Below are 21,334 nucleotides of genomic sequence, written 5' to 3'. Positions count from 1 at the left end.
ATTTTTGTGGGTTTCTACGGAAAATCCTATGAGAAAACAGGCAAAATATGAATATTTTATGTTTTGCCTTCTGATTGTATTGTTGTGTTATTTGTTGGATGTGATGCATGACTATGTGGTTAATTTTGAAAATGAATATGGTTTTATATAAATTAAAGTGCTCTGGGAAAATTGTGAATATGATGTGATAATATGATAATGTGATATGGTGATGTGATATGGTGATGTGATATGATGATGTGATACGATAATGAGACATGATAATGTGATATGGTGATGTGATATGATGATGTGTTATGATGATGAGACATGATAACATGATATGGGAATGAGATATGAAAATGTGATATGAGAAAAGCATGGAGTCTTGATTAACATGCATCATGTGCATAAATGTTTTTAAGGGTACAATATGGAATACACCGCCAGAGAAGGCCCCCTAGTGTAAAAGCTTTAGGGATTAGTCCTTAGGGATAACTCGGTTTCTAAGTCCCAGTCTCGCCCATTGTGTGCATGGGATGTATCTTGGGCGGCTTAGCTATCCTAATGAGACTCTAGTAATATGTCCTTCTAATGAGAGTACGCAGAGGATGTGACCCGGCATGTACTCCTAGACTACTCTTCGTGTATTGCTAGCGGCAATATGTCATGTGATATGTTACTAGCGCCATATGCATGATAAAATGTAGTACGTGTCCATACATGTGCATATTAATGTTATATGAAAAATTGATGTCTTGAATGAGTGAGATGTGATGATTTTATTAATTTATCTATGTTATACCTGTTTTGTTTGTGTTTGGCTATCCGGCGTATATTTCTACACTGTGAGCCAGGGTGAGATGTTTCTCACTCCCTTTTTCTTGTGTTGTTTTTCCTTGACTGTCTTACAGGTAATTATCAGCACGAGGCTGAGGATGTTGGTGAGGAATCTTAGGCTTCTATATTGGGATTTTCTCTGATAGGACATGTGACATCGGGCGTAGATAGGATTAGATTAAGATGTTTTAATTAAATTATTTTGGAAACTTTAGTTTTATTTCTTTGTAATTTCCGTTGATTTTGTTAAGTTATGGATGTGGTACTCTCTATCTGAACACGTTTGATATTTTAATTATGAAATGTTATGTTATTCAATTTTTGTTATTTGTGTTATGGTATGTGGGGTAGAGGGTGTCACAAACTTCATTTTGAAAATTTCATTGCTTTAGGAATACCCGAGAACTGGACTAATCATTCACCAATGGTTTTTGAAAAGGTTCGAAGGAGTTACCATTGACATTTTACTCAAAACGTTAGAAAAAGGAAAAGGTTTTTGAAAATCAATAATGGCCTTAACCAGGTATTAAGCATCCTACAACGCCTTAATTAGGTACCCTATGACAATTTTAGCATAATAATAAATAATAAAAAAAAGTTATACACATAGCAATGGTTTTTATTAAGTCAATTTTCTTGTTGTCATGTCTGTTGTATAATCACTCCCCTGCAAGAATAGTCTTCTACCGATAAGTTTTATTAGAGGTTATCCAATATATTAATTAACTTCTGATCCAGTGGCACAAAATATTCTTGTATTTTTTCATTTTACTTTTCCCTCCAATATTAGGCTAGATGCTTGTTTGACCTTTGACGAGGCTTAACGTGGACCAATCTTTTTCTAATGCATTCATTATCAATATCACATTTAGATGATTAGGCGTCGCTTGTGGTGAGTTTGCACGTGATATTAAATGCTTTGTGATAGCAACAACAACCCAATTACTACTGGGCCTATGATTGATGAAGGCACAAGGCCCAAACGCAGCACGAGAAGACCCCCAGGATGGAATGATTTCGTGCAGCAAATAGAATTTAATTTAATTTTTAAGTTTATAAATTTAAATATTAATCTTATTATATGTGTAAATTTAAGGTAATATTTATATAAAAAAAATTAATATTTAATATATTATGATTGATTTTGAAAACTACTTAATTTACTAACAATCAAGTTAATCTATTAAGTCTGTTACTCCAGTTGCAAATAAAACAAGTTTATAAACACATAAATGGATATATTATTTTGCATATACAAAGTTTAAAAGAGATCACTAATTTTTAGTTCTTACAGTTTCAAATGAGTTACTATTTTTGAGTAATAAAAATACATCAAACATCTAAATAAAAATAATAAAAAAATTGATGAGATATCACAAAATTTATACAATTAAATTTAAGTATAGACAATATAACAAATCGGTTCCACTTTATCTAATCCAATAAACAACTTATTACATTCATAATTTTTAACAAAAAATGCCTCTCTCCCTAGATGTTTTGATGTTCAAAAAATTTTTAACTCTCAAAATATTTAAGTTGTAAATTAATTAAAATTTTAATTTAAAAAACTTTTTTATTATTATTAAATTTTAAGCTTATAAATTTAAATGTTATTTTTATTATATGTGTAGATTTAAGATAATATTAATAATTTTATTTATTTTTTTAGTATTTAATATATTAAATTTTATGTGTAGATTTATTTTTTTAGTATTTAATAATTTTATGTGTGAATGATGGTTTTTGGACCGTGACATTCATTCTATGGGTTTTGCTTCTAGAAAGCTTAAAGGGGTGAGTGTGTGAATCATGGTTTTGGGAACGTGACATTCATTCAAGGTTCATGATATATACATTTTTTTTTATTATAAGTACACTTCATTTTTAAAAAAAAAAAATTAAAATTTTAAAATATTCTTAATTTTTTATTTTTTATTTTTTATTTTTTAATTTTACACTCACAACATTTAATTTAGTACTTTTTTAATACATATTTTCTCATTTTTTCAATTTTTACATGCACCCTCTTATCTTTCTATCACCTCGCTTATTTTGGTAGGTAATTTTAATTCTTTTGGTCTTACATTATTCTTCTTCCCTCCTCTTTTAATTTTCTTACTCTTATCTCCTCTCTTCCCGCTTTTAGTTTTCACACGCATGTAAAACATAAAACTAGTTTTCAATAATATTATAGGTGTGTATGACTTTTCGGACAATAGGTAAAAAATTATAAAAAGAAAAAATGGTGCATGTGAAAATTGAAAAAGAAAAAAAGATGTGTGAAAAAGAAGAAAAAAATAAAATTAAAAGTTGGAGATATAAAATTAAAAAGAAAACTAATATTTTATAAAAAAAATTAAAAAAAAAAAGGTGTACTTATAAAATAAAAAAAAATAAAAAAAAAATAAAAAAGATGTATATATCATAAGCCTTCATTCAATGTGTTTTGCCCCTAGAAGGCTTAGAAGGCCCTTCATCATCTTGCCTTTTAGGCATAGAAGGCCCATTGTCTTTATAGACTTTGGGCTTACAAGAATCACCCCACCAATAATTATTCCCTTCATCACCAAATGATATTTATAATTCTAACCAAAATCAAATTTTAATTTTAAATTAAAAAATACAAGTTTCAAACCACTTAATCATTTTTTTTCATCTCATTTATTCTAGGCTTATTATTTGGACAGAATAATTAAAAATGATTAATATTTTAGATATTATAAAATTAACTCTTATATATTAAATATAAATGAATAAAATAAATAAATATTATAAGTCAACAATCAAAATAAAATGAAAAAATTATTAAAATAAAAAAATATCAAATAAAATACAAAAGATGAATTTTAAAAGTTATATTTAATATAAGTTTTAATTAATTGAGAATATAAAAAAAAATCCAACATTATAGCTAAATTCATCAATGAAACTCTAAATTGTAAAATTTTAAAATAATTTTCCATATCTATACCTATATATGAGAACCGAGAGAATTCCACTATGTGGCTTTTTGTTTTTATTCATTGTCAATTCTGGGACATTTGATTTTATTTAAATTTTCATCTCTTAAATGAATTCCACTTTTCAATTATACAAACTATAGGGATTGAGATACTTCGAGTCTTTAATAACTACATATAGACATGATATTACAAGATTATGAATAGTTATTTAGATAAAATATATATAAAAAAAATTATATCTGAGAAATATAATAGTCAACTAAAAAGTAGGGACCAAAGTTAATAATTATAATAAATTTAATAACTTTTATAAAAGTTTTTTAATCATATTTAAAATACTACTGTTTTCTTTTCAAATGAATGTTGTAACAGCCCAATTTTCAATGGGCCGTAGGCCCAATTCGTTGTCCAGAACGGGCTGTTTCAAAAGTGAAACGAGCCGTTCCGGAATAAGTTAAAGGCCCAAATTTTGAGAAGCAGAACGACCGTTCCAGAGGGAGAACGGGCCGTTCCGGTTTGGAGAACGGGTCGTTCCAGAGGGAGAACGGGCCGGTCTGCTGGGATTGGGAACGGGCCGTTCTGGTTTTGGAATGGGCCGTTCCAGTTCAAAAATTTGCGTAGATTTGAAGGCTCCAGAACGGGCGTTCCACTTTTGGAACGGTCGTTCCGGTAGGTGAGCCTGAAGCCCTATAAATAGCGCCCCTCACCTCTCATTTTGACACATCTCTCATTCTCTCTTCTTATTCTCTTCTGTTCTTTCTTCTTCCCCTCTTCTTCTCTCTGAAAACCATGGGGCACTTAGAGGAGGAGACCAAGAGATCCCTGTTGTAGTTTCAATTGCTATTTATACAGGTACGGGGGAAAAGGAAATTATTTATATGTAGAGTTACATGAGGGAATTGGGTAGAGGAAGAATCCCTTAGGATTATGAGTAATTTTATAATTATTTCTGTTTGAAGAATTATTGGTCTTATTTGATTCTGTATGTATTTAGGAATATGGATATATGATTAATTGGTAAAAATGATGCTCTGGGAGAGAGAACGAAATTATAGAAAAGTGCCTGTAAGTTAGGTTGTGAAAAATTGGATGATTTCTGTTTGAGGAATTGATGATCCCATTAGATTCTATATGTGATGAGGATTATAAATATGCCAATAATTTGTAAGAATGATGATCTGGGAGAGAGAACGAAATTGTAGAAAAGTGTCTGTGAGCTAGGTTTTAGAACAATTGAGGGTTTTACTATTTATGTTAGGATTGTATTAAATTGATAATTTCATTGATTATCATATTAACTTTTGAATTTTATTGCTATATTACTTGATAAAATTCATGACTTAGATGTGAATTGCTTGAGATGTATGAAACCCATTATTTCGGATTTATCTGATGCGTGTATGGAATTGAACTATGAGATGTTGTGTGAAATGTGAATGAGATGTGATTGTGGCTCTTCACACCTATGACCAGGGGTGAGCACGGCCCGAGATTGTTACATGGGTATCGTGACCTTGGTTAACATGTTAGGGGTGAGCACGGCCCTGGGTTAGGGGTAACGTGACCTTGGCATAGTGTTATATCAGGGGTGAGCACGGCCCGAGATTGTTACATGAGTATCGTGACCTTGGTTAACATGTGAGGGGTGAGCACGACCCTAGGTTAGGGGTAACGTGACCTTGGCACAGTGTTATATCAGGGGTGAGCATGGCTCTGGATTGTTACGTGGGTATCGTGACCTTGAATAACATGTCGGGGGTGAGCACGACCCTGGGCTAGATATGCTACAGGAGAATCGTGACCTTGGCACAGTGTTATATCAAGGGTGAGCACGGCCTTGGATTGTTAATTGGGTAGCATGACCTTGGCATAGTGTGAAGTGCAAGATTTGTGATGAATGGTGTGATTGAGAATTATGACGTGATGACGATGCATGATTGATTGAAATATGACATGTTGAAATATTTATGAATATTAAGCTATAATGAGATAATATGTTGTGTTTTCTTATGTGCTATATATATAGATGTTTTCTTTTCTCACCGTACAACTTGTGGATGTTTTAGGTGAGGAAGATCCGGGCTATGATTGGCATCTAGAATGTCAACAGTTGATTTATGGGTATGCTCTGATATTGTGACTTCGGGGTAGAGGATTTCTAGGATATGAATTGTATATGTATATGGAGTTGAACCTATTATTTTGAAAACATTTTGTAACCTCTTATGTTTTATTTTCCAAGTTTCATTTTCAGACTATTTTAGATATTGAAGAATGTTTCTAAAGGTTTTTATGTGAACCCTTTTACCTATGTGAAAAATTTTATTTTCCTTAGTTTATTTATATTATTACAATATATGTGTTGGGGTAGTAAGGGTGTCACATTTAGTGGTATCAGAGCAGGTCGATCTAATCGGCCGTGAGTTGTGAGTCTACTATGCTTGTTTGGTAGATGAATGATGGAATGCATTGAGTGTGAAGCTTATTGATGTGCTAATGTGATGATTGATTATGTTGTTGTTATTTATTTGTGTGCATTGTGTTCTCAGGATTTGTCTGATAGACATGATATAACTTGATGATGCTATTTTTGATTGCTCTTTCTTAATCTCATGATTCCTTAATTATTTTGATACTTCTTGCTTATGTAAGAAGTAGTGGTTGGGTGGCATCGCTCGTGTTGCGAGCATAGGTGCAAGTAGTGGTAGTAGACGAAGTATCTTGCTAACCAACTAGAACTAGTGGAAGCTTGGATGTGGGTAAGAAATTGACTTATCGAATGTATTAAGAGTTTACGATTGGTGGTGTTTCTGAAAGCTATAGTGGTAGTGATTGAATCCAAGAGGTTATGTGTCGAGCATTAGAACTTTGAGTGTTCTTGATGAAAGGTCAAAGTGTTGGTGATTTCCTTAAGTTTTGATGCTTGCATATTAATCTTGTTAGGGGTTAGGTTGCATGAGGATTTGATTTTAGCTCTAAGTCTTTTGTGGAATAGGTGAATTATTTTCGTTTAGGGATTGTAGTTGGAAGCTTGGATATGAGTTTAAGGTAGAAAGAAGTAAGTTTGGAAGGGTTGAGGTATTCTGTGGGATGTTAGTGCACTATTGTTGTCTAGTGTAGGAGATGTTTTCACTGTAGTTTTTTTATGCTAGTAGGAGTACCGTATTGATAGATTTGGATTTTGTGGTCTTCATGAAAGTTGTAGACTTGGATGTGATCTTTTCAACGACACTAGAATTAGGTAAAATGAAGGTTTAGAACTCCAGTTATAGTTATTTTGGTAATCAGAGGCTAGTTGTAAGCGTTAAATATATCTGTTGTGATTTTTGAATTGTTAGCTGAGAAGAGGATCTATTCAGAATCTCATGTCTTCATAAGAGTTATAGCTTATTCTTTTATCTTTCTTTTGAGATAGGATTGAGATCGTTGGACAAGTGTAACTCTCTAGGTATCATTTTCCTTGACAGTTATTGATGGGATATGTATGCTATCATGATGTTTTTGAGTTACTAGGCAATGCAAGGATAAAAATGATTTTGTTATGATGTTCTGAGGTGTTGTCATGTGGATTGTAAGGTTTTTCAAGGTTTTATGATGCTATGTGGTAAAGTTAAGTTCATGCACATGTTATATGGTGTAAAATAGTGATAGATTCATATATATGATTGGGAAGGATATATATATGAAGGTTTAAATAGGTATTCTAATATGATATGCATGTATGTGGATATGAGGATAGATGACCTTATGGATTAATTAGTGAATGGTTGTGTGTTTAGTGAGATTGACCTTAAGATGTGATATCATCATATTAGAGTTAATTTTGAAGATATATCCAAGATAGATTTAGGCCTTGTAATTTCTTGCGCGGATATAACGTAGATCTACCTATGGTAGAAGTTGTGCTTAAGTGGGAGATACCAAAAGTCAATTAGTGAGGTTAGAAGTTTTATTGGGATAGTTTATAGGAAATTTATTGAGTAAATTTTTAAGATAGCGGTTCACGGTTTAGGCTGCTCTCGTTTCTCTCGTCGCTACTACGGGAATCGCTATTGCTTTCTTTTCCTCTGGTTATTTAGATGTTTCAGTTCACCAGGTTGTCTCTTGCCTACCCATGGATTTAGCAGTAGTTTGAAAGGTTAATCTATATCGGGAATTCTTGGACCTATGCTTATTTTTTTAACTCCCCAAAGCATTTCGTCGCTTACTTCTCTAGGTCGCTTACTATTACCTTTGACTGGATTGACTAGGAAAGAGTTGCCTTTGTATGGGATAACAAATGTGAGAGTAGTTTTCAAACTCTTAAGGAAAGATTGACTAGTGTTAATACTACCGTATTTTAGTAAGTATTATGTGGTATATAGTGATGCTTCTAAGATGGGTTGGTTGGAGTATGGATGCAACAAGGAAGGGTAGTAGCTTATGTGTCTAGGTAATTGAAAATTCATGAGAGGAATTACCTTACCTATGATTTTAAGTTAGCAGTTGTAATATTTAGAGACACTTAGAGACGCTGCATATATGATTCTAAGCTTGAGGTATTTATTGATCGTTAGAGCCTTAATTATATGTTGACTGAAGGAGTTAATTATGTGACAAAAGAGATTTTAATTTTTGGAGGAGTAATATTTCAAACTTAGTTGTTAATTGAGTAAAGCCATTGTGGTGACCGATGTTTTGTGTAGGAAACCTTTATATTTATCTTCCCTTATGATTAGAGAGATGAATCATTTTGGCTCAAATTAGAGACTTAAGTTGGGCTTATAAGGTTACCTTTAGTAGTGTGAGACTAAGTATGACTTGAGTAACGAATGGATTGTTGAAGGAAATTGGGGAAGTATAATTAGTTGATTCATTTTGGTGACAAGATATAAGGCTATAGGATAAGGTGATGGATAAGAGTATGACTTGGGTGTAGATGGAGTGGTGAAATTAGAGATCTGATATGAATACCGAGTGTACTTACGCTTAGGTGCTTGATCTTAGAAATGATCATAGAAGTAAAACCAATATTGTGGCAGATGCCTTGATTATGATGACCTCTGATATATCATTTTTGATGATTTAAGGGTTGGATTTGATTGAAAAATTTAAGACTTATGCTTGGTGTGTGAGATTATCCTTAGGAGCATTGAATTGATTATGTTGAAAGTGACTAGTGAATTAATGGATGAGATTAGAGAAGCCTAGGAGTCAGATCCTTTCTTAGGGAACCAAGTGGAGAAGATTGGTAGAAGTATAGATAACCATTTCTGAGTAGAAATCGACGTTGTTTTGAGGTGCAAGAACAAACTTGGGTGCTTAGTAACCTTGAATTAAGAAAGATGATTTTAGAGGAAGGACATAACAGTACTCTTAACATATATTTAGGAGCTACTGAGATGTATTGGGACCTTAGGGGATGTATCAGAGTGGTGCAGCGGAAACATGGTGGCCTAAGGTGAAGAGAGGAGTAGAGAAATTGTATGCTCGTGTTTAGTATGCAGGAAGTCTTTAGGAAATTTTGTAGCACTTAGACATCCCATTTTGGAACTGTAATGGTGAGTGGATAGACCTTAATTGTAGGTTTGTCTGAGACGCTTAAGAGATCGATTCTATTTGTGTTTTAGTGGATAGACTCACCAAGTTTACTTGTTTTGCCCTTAGATATCTTTTGGTGAAATTGATAGAGTTGTATATCAATAAGGTAGTGAGGTTGCATAATAATTAGAAAGTAAGAAGCGAGGAGTCCACCATTGCAAAAATTTCGAGGACGAAATTTCATAAAGGAGGGAAGTATTGTAATAGCCCAATTTTCAATGGGCTGTAGGCCTAATTCGTTGCCCAGAACGGGCCGTATCAAAAGTGAAACAGGTCGTTCCAGAATAAGTTAAAGGCCCAAAATTTGAGAAGCAGAACGGCAGTTCCAGAGGGAGGACGGGCCGTTCCGGTTTGGAGAACGGGCCGTTCCAGTTCAAAAATTTGCGTAGATTTGAAGGGTCTAGAACTGGCGTTCCACTTTTGGAACGGCCGTTCCGGTAGGTGAGCCTGAAGCCCTATAAATAGCGCCCCTCACCTCTCATTTTCACACATCTCTCATTCTCTCTTCCTATTCTCTTCTGTTCTTTCTTCTTCCCCTCTTCTTCTCTCTGAAAACCATGGGGTACTTAGAGGAGGAGACCAAGAGATCCCTGTTGTAGTTTCAATTGTTGTTTATCCAGGTACGGGGGAAAAGGGAATTATTTATATGTAGAGTTACATGAGGGAATTGGGTAGAGGAAGAATCCCTTAGGATTATGAGTAATTTTATAATTATTTATGTTTGAAGAATTATTGGTCTTATTTGATTCTGTATGTATTTAGGAATATGGATATATGATTAATTGGTAAAAATGATGCTCTAGGAGAGAGAACGAAATTATAGAAAAGTGTCTGTAAGTTAGGTTGTGAAAAATTGGATGATTTCTGTTTGAGGAATTGATGATCCCATTAGATTCTATATGTGATGAGGATTATAAATATGCCAATAATTTGTAAGAATGATGATCTGGGAGAGAGAACGAAATTGTAGAAAAGTGTCTGTGAGCTAGGTTTTAGAAAAATTGAGGGTTTTACTATTTATGTTAGGATTGTATTAAATTGATAATTTCATTGATTATCATATTAACTTATGAATGTTATTGCTATATTACTTGATAAAATTCATGACTTAGATGTGAATTGCTTGAGATGTATGAAACCCATTATTTTGGATTTATCTGATGCGTGTATGGAATTGAACTATGAGATGTTGTGTGAAATGTGAATGAGATGTGATTGTGGTTCTTCACACCTATGACCAGGGGTGAGCACGGCCCGAGATTGTTACATGAGTATCGTGACCTTGGTTAACATGTTAGGGGTGAGCACGACCCTGGGTTAGGGGTAACGTGACCTTGGCACAGTGTTATATCAGGGGAGAGCACGGCCCGAGATTGTTACATGAGTATCGTGACCTTGGTTAACATGTCAAGGGTGACCACGGCCCTAGGTTAGGGGTAACGTGACCTTGGCACAATATTATATCAGGGGTGAGCACGGCTCTGGATTGTTACGTGGGTATCGTGACCTTGAATAACATGTCGGGGATGAGCACGATCCTGGGCTAGATATGCTACAGGGGAATCGTGACCTTGGCACAGTGTTATATCAGGGGTGAGCACGGCCTTGGATTGTTAATTGGGTAGCGTGACCTTGGCATAGTGTGAAGTGCAAGATTTGTGATGAATGGTGTGATTGAGAATTATGACGTGATGACAATGCATGATTAATTGAAATATGACATGTTGAAATATTTATGAATATTAAGCTATAATGAGATAATATGTTGTGTTTTCTTATGTGCTATATATATAGATGTTTTCTTTTCTCACCGTACAACTTGTGGATGTTTTACGTGAGGAAGATCCGGGCTATGATTGACATCTAGAATGTCAACAGTTGATTTATGGGTATGCTCTGATATTGTGACATCGGGGCAGAGGATTTCTAGGATATGAATTGTATATGTATATGGAGTTGAACCTATTATTTTGAAAACATTTTGTAACCTCTTATGTTTTATTTTCCAAGTTTCATTTTCAGACTATTTTAGATATTGAAGAATGTTTCTAAAGGTTTTTAAGTGAACCCTTTTACCTATGTGGAAAATTTTATTTTCCTTAGTTTATTTATATTATTACAATATATGTGTTGGGGTAGTAAGGGTGTCACAAATGTAATATATATATATATATATATATATATATATATATATATATAATTGTTTCCGTTTTTCATTTTTTAAAGTAAAAAAATTTAATAACCCCAAGCGTGTGGTTCAGCGGTAGGGGTTGATCCACGCTTAAGCAAGGTCAGGGGTTCGAATCCTGCCTTGTGTATGCAGCCGCCTTAAACCTTGGGGCCAGCTATCCCATCCTTTGAGGTGCCTCCAACTGCTGTCGGGAGTGGATACTCCAAGAACGAACCTCAAAAAAAAAAAAAAATTAATAACTTTGGATTTGAGGTGGCGGGATGGGATTTAAGGAATATATTTTGATGTACTTTGGGATGGGATTCGTTCTTTTGTTTGGGGGATTATGAAATTGAGACAAGGATTTCATTTTTCATTTTAAAGATAAAATATAAGTATTAAAATATTATTTAAATGATGTTTTAAATAAATTATTTTTAATATCTAAATAAATTGATTTTTAGGATAAAGTATTATATATATATATATACATTAAATTTTATTTAATGAAAATTTTTACTATAAAAATAGTTACTTAAAAATGATATATATATATATATATATATATATATATATATAAGTTATATTAATTAAATATATATGTATAGTTAATATAATGTTAAAATATGTATATTAAATATATTATTCTTAAATAACTATTTTTACATTAAAAATTTATCATTAAATAAAATATAATTATTTCAAAATATAACACCTATATATATAAATTTATTTTGTATATAATGGTATATATATATAAGTGTATATATATAGTTTTTAAAGTTTTTATTTTATTAAATTAATTGAAAATTAATTATATTTTATCACTTTTTAATAAAGTGAGTGAATGATAATGAATTAACAAAATTTTTAAAAAATATTTTAATTAAAAAATATTTTTTTGGGTGAATACGGTGACTAAAAGTATTTTTATAAAATAGTTAAATTAAAAATAAATTTTAAAATCTTCTAATGGTTATTTTTTTTTAATGATGTTAACTTGAATATTCTAAATATTTTAGAATAAATTAAAATAAAAATATAATAAAATATGTTAATCTGGGTCGATGTTTTATTTCAACACAAAACTTTAAAATAAATGTTCGAATAAAAAAAACTCTGTTAAAATTGCCACACATTTTGTTTGATAGAGAAAAAAGCAAGGAAACGTATGTGATGCATTAAAAACCTGTCAAAAAGAACAAGTGTGTGGCTTGCCTTATTGGTTAAGGGGCAAGATTTAAGATTTGCTTTACATAAGTGTGTGGGTTTAAGCTTCATTATCAGCACTTTTAGTCTTTTTAAACAAAGAAGGTGTATATATCATAAGTTAAATATTATAAACATCTTTGAATAAATTAAAATCAAAAGATAATAATTTATTATAAAATTGCTATAAAAAATTTTATTTAATAATTATTTCACAAATTCTTACTAATTTTCGTATAAGTCAATTGTTTTTAAGACAATGAAACTAACACGATTATATCAATTGAATTGGATGGTTAAGTCTAACTTTTAAAATAATAATTGAAATAAAATAAGGTTCATGAAAATAATTTCAAAAAATTTTAAGTAAATACATTTTATATATAATAAAATTAAAGACAACGATTAAAATAATGAATGGAATTAAAGTAATATTTTTATAAATATTTAAATAAATTATAAGTAGCAAGATATTATTTAATTGGTGTTTCAAATAAAATATTTTATCATATTTAAATGAATTGATTTTTAAGATAAACTATTATATACATATTTAATTAATATAATTTTAATATATATATATATATATATGTATATTATATATATTTTAAATAAATATTTCTATGTTAAAAATTTATCATTGAACAAAATAAAAATATTTCAAGATATATGGTTGTTGTTGAATCAGTTTCCGGTGGTGGGATCATATTTATATAACAGTAGAATTATGTTTCCTTAAAAGAGTGATATCTACCTCAAAGTAGTATGAGTATAATCAAAGATAAATGGTAGCGTATTCTAAATAATTAATCTCACGTATTATTGATGTGTATATTTATATATATGTAATTTATTTTATAATTTTTATTTATTAAACTAATTGAACATTAATTATATTTTATCACTTTTTTAATCAATTGAGAGAATGATAATGAATTAATAAAATTTAAAAATTATTTTAATTAAAGTATCTTTTTTGATGAATGCTTAATTTAAAAGTATTTTTATGAATAATTAAATTAAAAATACATTTGAAAATTTTATGATGGTTATTGTTAAGTTAACATAATAATTTTTTTAAAAAGAATCTAATTTTTTGATCCATTTTATATTTGTTTGATAAATTCTTATTAATCCTTATATAAATCAATTATTTTTAAGTTGATGAAACTAACACGTTAATATCAAGTGAAATAGATATTTAAGTCTAATTTTTAAAACAATAATTGAATAAAATAATATTTACAAAAATAAGTTATTATACCTTAACAAAATTGGAAAGCACAATAAATTGTGTATTTTCATATTATCAATAATAAAATAAATATTAAGTATGATAAAAGAGAAATAAATTTCTCAAGAGAAAAATAATAAATTTGATAGATAAATTATTATTCAAATTAGTCTAAAATTTTTAAAATATTTAATTAGAAAATTTATTATTTAAATTTCTTTTATAGCATTATGTTTCTCATTTTTTTAATATATCATGATATATTATCTATTTTAAATTATATAATATGTATTATTTTAAAAAAAAATAAAATAATTTTATTGGGAAGGTCATGATTTTTATTTCTTATCATTATTTTTTTATCATTATAAAAATAATATTATATATATTTATATTTTATTTCTTTTTTTTAAAATATATTCTTAAATTTTTTAAAAAGTTAACATTTAGTGACCGATTTTCATATATTTTTGTTTTGGTGAGGGGGAACAAAAAAAGAAAGCAAACTAAGAAACTACATCTAACAGAAGCCACTTGAGTACAGATGAAGGAGGACTCGTCCAATACTCAAAAATAGGGGAGGACAAGGCCCCCAGCTTTGCCAAGGCATCCGCACTGCAATTACGGTCTCTATCAATCCAAAGGAAGTTCACCGTCCAAGGTTTGTCTACCAAGGAGAAAATATCAAATAGATAAGAAGCATGAGAGTGTAGGTAAGCTTGATCTCTATGAACAAGAGACTGCACGATATCCATGGAGTCAATCATACATTGAACAGTTTTAAATCCCATATGCCATGCGATCTTGAGACCTTCCAGAATGGCCAATATCTAAGCTAAAGAAGGATCACCATGTGAACAATTGCCGGAGAAACCAGCTAACCAATGACCTGATACGTCCCGGATCAGACCACCAAAGCCTAGACGAGATTGATCAGAGAACCAACAACCATCAACATTCAAGTGAACAGTAGACGAGTCAAGAGGAAATAGGGCAGGTGTGAGTTGAAAATCAGAAGAGAGTGACAAATGAAGATTCAAAGCATCCAAATAGATACACCTGACTACATAGTTCACCGATTTTCATTTGATCGCTACCATTATTATAAATAATAATATTTCTGTAATATTTTTAGTGACAAAAACTGTTTCGTTGCTACTTTATCCATCGAAAATAATTTAGGCGCAAATCTACATACAATTCGGTGGTTATTCAGTCGCTAAAGGATATGCAATTTACAATAGCGACAGAATTAGCGACTGATAAATTGCCACTAAAAATATTCGGTCGCTAATTCGGTCTCTAAATAATAACTACAACCAAATCGATTCAGTAGCTAATTATATCGTTATTAGCAATGAAAAATAATTGGTCGCTAAATTTGGTGGCTAAATTCACTTTTTTTTTTCTAGTGCTAATCGATTCATTATTCTTTTCATTTTCTTCTTTTTTTTCTAATATATCTAAGTTCCCTAAGTTCTTCTTTAGTACTCTTCCTACTATACTATGGGAGTTTTGACCATGCACACTGTTATTATGAGAATGATCACTCATTTTTACTTGAAAAGATTTTCACAAAAGTTTGCAAGTAAAAGCAAAAATGGAAGTGATAAAGATTTTCACAAAAGCTTTGAGTGTGTGTGTGTGTGCACACACCCCTAATAGGCAAGGAAGCCTTCTAACATGAACTTGGAATGCCCCTAAATGAATTTGCAAAGTAAAATAGCGAGGAAAGCAATAAAGAAAGCAAGTAAAAGATATACTAGTCGAGTTTCCTAGGTTGGAAGTCTAAACCCCTTAGAACACTTCCACTAGTACCAAGCGTATCTAGAAAGCAAGTAAACTAGATGAGTCCCTAATAGAAGCCTAAGTGACACTTTGAGTCCCTTAGGAAACTTCAACAAATACTAATGGATATTAGGTTTCACTAGTAAAACTTAGGAGAGAAGGGAGAACTCCAAAAGGTTTTCCAAGTCACTCTTAAAAGGTCAATACAATTACAATACGGTCAAGGAATATGAAAAGTCCAGCAACCAAAAATTACAAATTAAATACAAATGTAACGCAAATGAAATGTAGTTTAAACAAGATAGAAATAGATTTTGAGACAGGTTTTGAGACGGGTTTTGTGACAGATTTGGTTGTAATGGAAAAATTCGTCTCTAATTTATGTTGCTAAGCCATGTTATGTAATTTTCCTACAAAATGAACAAGCAAGTTAGCCTCACCAAAGTTCTTCCCTCTAGATTTTAGGTACCGCAATCTCTCCAAATTTTCATCCTCTTTGAAGTGGTTCCAATGTGTCTCAATTATCAACTTTTTTGAAATGTTATAACTTGAAAATGAACCTACCACAACCAAGAGATAACAACCAACAAGAGAAAGTAGAAGCCAATAAAATCAAAACTAAAAAGCACAATTAAAAGAGACTAAACTCAAGTAAAAATTAATGTGACAAACTCAAACAATATTAAAAGACACAAAGCAATAAATAAAGGACAATTTCAATATTAACTTTCAAAAGAATAATCCTAAAAATGACACTAGAGTTGATTACAAAATGTAACAAAATTTTGTGCTAAAATTTTGAGAGATTTTAGTATGTTTCCATCCACTAGACAAAGAGCAAACCAAAGGAAAAATGCACAAAAAGTTACAAGGCCAAGTGCTCTAAACTTTGTTTGTTTTATACTTTTATTTTTCTAGCCCTTTGTTTTTTTTTTTTTTTTTCTTTTGTTGCCTTCTTGGCTCTTTCTTTTATTTTATTTTTTACACTAAATATGAGTACTAAAATAGAGACCAAACATTGAATTAAAAATGTTTACAAGTGCTGGAAAAGAGATATAGGAAGCAGAACTATACAAGACAAGTTTCTATGTTACTAGTAACTAGTTTTACTTCTAGTTTGTTTTCTTTTATGTACACTTTCTTTAATTTTTATTTACACTTCCTAATCTAATTATATTTCTCAAACAAAGAACAAAAGACACGAGGAATTTCTGGCCTTAAATTGCTAAGTAAGAGTTAGTGAGTGAAGTTCACAAAATATGACACTAGAACATGCTAGATCTATTAACATGCACATGAATCATTTAATGAGCACTTCTAAGAGTATTAACATGTGCAGCCAGAAATATAACCAAACTAAAATAGAGACTTGTGTTTAAAGATTTCAAAAGAAAAAGGCACAAAAGATAAGTAACAAGTAAAGCAATTACATAAGACTTCTAAGATAAAACTAGGAAATTTAGAAAGGAAAAATGCATACAACTACTTGTTTTTCTTTGGAGTTTTCTTTTTACTAAATATTTTGGAGTTTCAAACAAGATATAAGCAATCCTAAAATATTAAAATGCAGTATAAATTGATGTATGAATCAAAAAAATTAAGACAAAGTCAATTGTTCTATGAATTTATAGTAATGACACAAGAACAATTCTAATCCATACAAATCACTGTACAATCAAGAAGCAAACATATAAAACGAATTAAGACACTAAACAACATGTTTTGACCAAACAAAATTGAAAGGAAGCTTAAGAAAAGTGTTTACCAAGAAGACCTTGCTCTTGATACCAAATGATGAAAACCTTATGGAGTAACTGGACTGATATGGCTTCTCCTTCAAGTTCCTTCCCAAATCTTTTTCTTCTTGACACTCCTAAAGCTTTTTCAAGGTCTTCAATGGAAGAAGAGACCTCTTATTTCACCTTTTAATGTGAGGAACTCTCTTCAAGTGGTGTCACTTCAAGGTAGAAGATAAACCACTTCAACTCTCACAACACTCTTAGGAAGAGGATAAGAGAATTGGAAGCAAATCAAAGAGAGAATTTAAACTTTTGAGAGAGAGAATTTTGAGCAAAAAACTTGGCAATCTCATATAATGATCCAAAAGTGAGTTTTACAGGTGAAACAACATATGTATAGTGGTGGAGAAGCTTATAGTGAAAGCCAGACAAGGTAAAGACAAGATAGGGACACTTAGATCTAGATTAGCCAATCATAGTGTCAAGTGTCATCTTGTCTCCTAGGAGACAAGGAGGGGACACTTGGATCTAGAAAGGCCAATTATAGAGTGCCAAGTGTCACCTTGTCCCCTTGGCTAACCAAGAGACAAGTGTGTTAGAGAAACTAACAAGGAGAACTCGGCCATGGAAGGGCTAGGCAGCCTTGCTTGATTTCCTTTATTTAATCCAATCCAAAAATCTTGGAATTGGTTTAGTTAGGTTCATCAAATTATGGTGAGACCTAACTAAATCAATTCCTTGGATTAAATGGAGAAAAACAAGCCTAATATGTAAAATTTGGCCTAGGCCCACTAAGGGCCCAATTGCTAGCTTCGCACACACACTTGCTATTTGCTACCCCACTACTAACACAAAAAATATGAAAATCTATGACCCTTAATACAAGGCTAAATGAAGTAAAAGTCTCCAACTAACATACCCTAAAATTCTAAGGGTATGACCTATAAAGAAAAATAAAGTGTCTTATAAATACAAAAGCAAAATAAATTTATACAAGTATCTACTATATACAAAATATTATATAAGGTATGTATAATAGAGATTAAGAAACTAATAAGATAAATCATACTCAATACTCATATAAAACATAGGTCTAAGATGCATCTCCTTTATAGAAACCTCCTCTAACCAGACCTAGTTAAAGCCCAATGATCTTTAAGGTCGTTACCAACAGCCACATAACCACTAAAAGCCACCCTCAACCACAACTTCTCACCGAACTACGAACTCTCCTTTAGACCCAAATACGAACCTTTCCCCCCACGACCAAAAATGAAAACAAGAGCCCCTGGACCGAAACCCCTCCACATCCATGTCCACGAGTCTTTATCTGACTCAAATGATAAACCACTATTAAAAAATTATTAAAATATTTCAAATTGTCAATTTATATTTATATATTATTAAAAAATTAATAAATAAATAAAATATGTTTAGTCACGAGTCCCATAACTTATGAAATCTTAAACATTAACTTTAACATAACTTACTTTTATATTAAAATCAATTACAGCTTTATTAAAATAAATAATTAAAAATGCTTATAATAAATAAATAATTAAAAAATACATCAATCATTATAGATTTTGTTTATCCTGTGCGTTCACGAATATGAAACCAAATGTTTTTATAACTAGGCTGATCCAGCATTAAATGAGGTCTAAAATAATTTTTTAAATAGTTTTTTTTAAATAAGAAAAGTTATATTTTAGGTCTTTTTACTAACATATGAGGTCTTTTTGTCGGCATATGTGATCTTTATTATTTTATAAAAGGAAAAAAATACTAGTTAACACACTTTATGTGACACTCTTTTAAAAATACTTTCATTGGTTAAAATTTGTTTGAAAACAAAAAATTTAGTAAGTGCCACACCCTATTTAATAATTTTCTAAATTTTATACTTTTCAATAAATTTTAACTAGTAAAAGTAAGTGTTTTAAAAGAAGCGTGTTGCTCCTCTTATAAAAAATAATAGCAAATGAGTTTTCGTTGATAAACTTAAAATTTAAGCTTTTGTTATCTTACCCTTAAGTTGGTCTTGCTTATAACTGATAGTTACAAAATATGTATACTATTTGATGTATATTGATTAAAAAATTATGGAGTATGTCTTATTATTTTAAGTCACATCTTACCTAAATAATTAATAAAAAAATTAAATTAAATACATTTATACATATTAAATTTTAAAAAAAATATTATTAATATTTTGATGTCTTAGACATAGAAAGAACAAGAAAAAAGAAAGATCAATAAAAAAAATCAAGAAAATTCATAAAACAATGAGAAGTTTCTTCTTGAGAACCTCATTTAAGTCAACCATTTGATCATTTAATTACAAAAAAATAGATTTTTAGTGACATTTAATATGGTTTTTAGTGACAATAAAAATTGCTGCAAAATCTTTTATCAATATTTATCGCTAAAATATTTACTGACGATTGTTCTGCATGCTAGTAAAAATCCTTATAATAGTCAGAAAAATGTATAAGTTTTGTGGTATTTTTTTTATTAGTATTTAATATTTTTTGTTATTGTCACTAAAAGTTTAAGAAATGATTCATAATACTTTTTAATTATACCTTATCTCTAGTCAATGTTGAACTTGTAAGATAAGAGTTGTCCTTTTTATATATTCTGTAATTTTCTTATTTTTTTTTTTAATTTTCTTATCTCCTAATTGATTATTTCAAGTTTAACATTATTAAGTTTGGTAATGGTAAGTAATCTGATACCAACTTAGGATAGTAAGTTATATGTCTAACTCAACCTTACAAAACAAACTTGTAAGGTGAAAGTTATCATATACTTATATACTTTTTAATTATCTTATCTCTAGTTGATATGAAACTTATATTTTTTTCAATAAATAATTGTCGCTAATTGTAAATTTTGATATCATATAAATAAATTTTTAGTGACTATTATATGTTAGTTATTAATATTTTTATTAAATAATAAAATAGAGACAATTAATTTATTATTATTAAATAATAGTCAACAATAATAAATTTTGTTGTAAATTCAGTAAGGTCTTTAGTTCCCGAAAAGCAATGTTTGGATGTTCACTTAAGCAAGCAATGTTCTCACCAACGCGAGAGTTGAAAGAGGGCTCCATAGCCATTCGAGCCATTCTCTTGCTTAAGTGAGAGACCTATGTGTAGGGTGGGCAAATTAAATTGCACTAAACTGAACTGTTAAAAACTGTATTAAACTGAAAAATAGTTCAATTAAACTGAACTGAAAATTAGATCACAAAACTGAGCTGAACTATTTTTTATCTAAAAAAAAAGAATCTGCGATTGGTGACTTGGTACGTGAGGAAGGAGGAATACATGGTTGCCTGTGAGTGAGGAAGGAGTGTTGATTCTGCTGAATCAGGAACCCCGTGCCGTGGGCCCGTGGCTTGCTGGAATGTGAAGAGGCTTGCGATTTATGATTTAGAAACCTTGGCTGTGGCTGAAATGTGAAGACCCACATTTCTGCATTTACAACTTTTATTTTATATTTTTAGTTAATTAAAGTAAAGTGAACTGTAACTTAATAAGTTCAGTTTTTAAAAACTGAACTAAAAAATAGTTTAATTCAATTTTAATTTAAATAGTTATAGTTTTTTTAATTTAAAATAATTCAATTATTTAATAGTCTAGTTTAATTCAATTAATTTTGGCCAGCACTACCTATGTGAGCACCATCAAGGAATATTGAAGGATAAGAACGCGACCTATTCAAAGTCCACCTTTCCAGTTTCCAGTAACTTTCGTCCTTTTCTCCACGGTTCCCTCCTTTTTCTTGTCTACCAAATGACGCTCAAGTAATACCATTT

The sequence above is a fragment of the Cajanus cajan genome, chromosome 8 (assembly GCF_000230855.2).
Source record: "Cajanus cajan strain Asha chromosome 8, NIPB_CcT2T_4, whole genome shotgun sequence".
Classification (NCBI taxonomy): Eukaryota; Viridiplantae; Streptophyta; class Magnoliopsida; order Fabales; family Fabaceae; genus Cajanus; species Cajanus cajan.
The sequence above is the reverse complement of the archived record's forward strand: the minus strand, read 5'-3'. Positions refer to the sequence as shown.